The following is a 3,319-nucleotide window of genomic DNA, read 5'->3' as shown; positions in this document are numbered from 1 at the left end:
TGTGGAATGGCCTAGTTAAAGCCCAGACCTTAATCCAATTGAGAATCTGTGGTTAGATTTTAAGGTTGCTGTTCACCAGAGGAAGCCATCTAACTTGAAGGATCTGGAAGAAATTTGCATTAAAGCAATGGGCAAAAATCCTAGTGGCAAGATGTGGAGAGCTCATAGAGACTTAAGAGCTGTAATTGCCACAATAGGAGGCTCTGCAAATTACTGACTTTAAGGGTGTGATTAGTTATGCACACTGAAGCTTTCAATCACTTAGTCTTATTTGTTCTTTGCATGAACTGATGCAAGCCCTCAGAAAAAAAAACTGTGAAATTCCAGGTTGTGAGATGGCAAAATACAAAAAATGCAAAGGGGGGAGTAAATACTTTCTCTAGCCACTGTAATTTGGAAACTGGCGGTCACGTGCCAGAAATGTATGTTTAGCCGGAATATTCCTTTTAATGACTTAATGGAGAGTTTTATTACATTCATTACAAAGCTTGTTTTAAAGAGTATTTAGATTTTTTTTTTTTTAAATTGAACTACCTAAAATATCCTGCAATTTGATAGGACTATGACAGGCAGAATTACTCAGTCTCTGTTTGCACATAGCCGTGTATGTTCTTAATAGAAAATCAATGATCCTGTATGCGGAGTGTGGTGTCATACCCTTTCTATCATCACCTACATCACTCTGTGCACGCTCAGGCTTCTCCCAGATAAGTTGCGTGTTTCAGAATGTTTTTTGAGCCATCTGTATTTTGAGCGATTGGAGTGGGTCAAATGACCAGTACCCCCACCAATCTGCAGTTGTTTCAGTGTCCATATCATGGTTAAAAAATAAATAGAATGTAGGTTCTCTTTAACTTTTTAGGGGGGAATGGAAACTGTCTTTTGCAGTTTAGATTTTCATCATTCACTGTGTGCTATAAAGAAAAAAAAAAAAACACTACCTTTATTCTATAGGTCATTATAGCCATGAGTGAACTTGTGTTTTGTAGCATGTCACCTGTTTAATTTGCCCATTTAATATAAAAAAGTACTGATTACTTTTGAAATCAGTGTCGCAGGACTGACTGATCACAAGTTGCAGTGCAAGTAAACAGGTAAGGAAGAAGGGCGCAGGACAAGGCAAGAATTTGTAAAAAAAAAAAAAAAAATCACCTAAAGAGATTCTGGAGGAGTTTGTGAAATGTTTTGAAGATGGAGAAGTTTTTTTTCTGAAGGCAGATAAACTTAAGAAATTAATCATCCAAAAAAATTAAAGACTAAGTAACCTTCAATTAAATATATTTCTTAAATCAATAGTTCACATGAAAATAAGTCATTTTGTAATATATCTTATCAGAGAAATCTTCTTAATTTTTCTCTTTGTCATTTCAAGCAAAATTGCAGCAGAATGTCTGTTTCTGCCTCTAGTGCCTCCCTCCTTCTCTCCATAAAACTTTATAAGCACTAACTGTCAACTCCAATCTCAGTATCGGGAAAATCTGTATTCAGTGAATACAGATTTTTCAGTACACAGATTTTACAATTGAATACAGAGTGAAAATCTATGAGGAAAAAGAAGCAATTTCTCTGATTAGACATATTACAAAGTTGCATATTTTCATATGTGCTATTGATTTATGAAGAAAAAAAACTAAATTAAATGACAGTTACTCTTTATCTTTTAGTTTAATTTAGTTAAGAAAAAAAGATAAACAAAATGAACAAAACAATCTGGTTTTAAGGGAATACAGGATCTGTCACCAGATTTCACGATACTAACCACATGCAGTATTTGATGGATCTCTCTGATATACTTACTTCAGGAATACAGTGGGTACGGAAAGTATTCAGACCCCTTTAAATTTTTCACGCTTTGTTTCATTGCAGCCATTTGGTAAATTCAAAAAAGTTCATTTTTTTCCTCATTAATGTACACTCTGCACCCTATCTTGATGGAAAAAAACAGAAATGTAGAAATTTTTGCAAATTTATTAAAAAATAAAAACTGAAATATCACATGGTCATAAGTATTCAGACCCTTTGCTCAGACACTCATATTTAAGTTACATGCTGTCCATTTCCTTGTGATCCTCCTTGAGATTGTTCCACTCCTTCATTGGAGTCCAGCTGTGTTTAATTAAAATGATAGGACTTGATTCGTAAAGGCACACCTGTCTATATAAGACCTCACAGCTCACATTGCATGTCAGACCAAATGAGAATCATGAGGTCAAAGGAACTGTCCAAGGAGCTCAGAGACAGAATTGTGGCAAGTCACAGATCTGGCCAAGTATTCCTAGACCTGGCAGTCCAGCCAAACTGCGCAATCGTGGGAGAACAACCTTGGTGAGAGAGGTAAAGAAGAACCCCAAGATCACTGTGGCTGAGCTCCACAGATGCAGTAGGGAGATGACACAAAGTCACTGCAGCCCTCCACCAGTTGGGCCTTTATGGCAGAGTGGCCTGACTGAAAGCTCCCCTCAGTGCAAGACATATGAAAGCCCACACAGAGTTTTCTAAAAACAAGAAGGACTCCTATGCTATGAGAAATAAGATTCTCAGGTGTGATGAGTTGAAGATAGAACTTTTTGGTGATAATTCTGAGTGGTACGTGTGGAGAAAACCAGGCTCTGCTCATCACCTGCCCAATACAATCCCAACAGTGAAACATGGTGGTGGCAGCATCATGCTATGGGGGTGTTTTTCAGCTGCAGGGACAGGATGACTGGTTGCAATTGAAGCAAACATGGATGCAACCAAGTACAGAGATATCCTGGATGAAAACCTCTTCCACAGTGCTCTGGACCTCAGACTTGGCTGAAGGTTCACCTTCCAACAAGACAATGACCCTAAGAACACAGCTAAAATAACAAAGGAGTGGCTTCAGAACAACTCTGTGACCATTCTTGACTGGCCCAGTTAGAGCCCTGACCTAAACCCAATTGAGCATCTCTGGAGAGATCTGAAAATGGCTATCCATCAACGTTCACCATCCCACCTGATGGAACTGGAGAGGATCTGCAAGAAAAAATGGCAGAGGATCCCCAAATCCAGGTGTGAAAAACTTGTTGCATCATTCCCAAGAAGACTCATGGCTGTACTAGCTCAAAAGGGTGCTTCTAGTCAATACTGATCAAAGGGTCTGAATACTTATGACCATGTGATATTTCAGTTTTTCTTTTTTAATACATTTGCAAACATTTCTACATTTCTGTTTTTTTCAGCCATGATGGGGTGCAGAATATACATTAACGAGAAAAAAGTGAACTTTTTTGAATTTACCAAATGGCTGCAATGAAACCAAGAGTTAAAAATTTAAAGGGGTCTGAATACTTTCCCT

The sequence above is a fragment of the Dendrobates tinctorius genome, unplaced genomic scaffold (assembly GCF_039654945.1).
Source record: "Dendrobates tinctorius isolate UK_male_01 unplaced genomic scaffold, ASM3965494v1 ptg000040l, whole genome shotgun sequence".
In the NCBI taxonomy this organism is placed as follows: domain Eukaryota; kingdom Metazoa; phylum Chordata; class Amphibia; order Anura; family Dendrobatidae; genus Dendrobates; species Dendrobates tinctorius.
Note: the sequence above shows the minus strand (reverse complement) of the source record.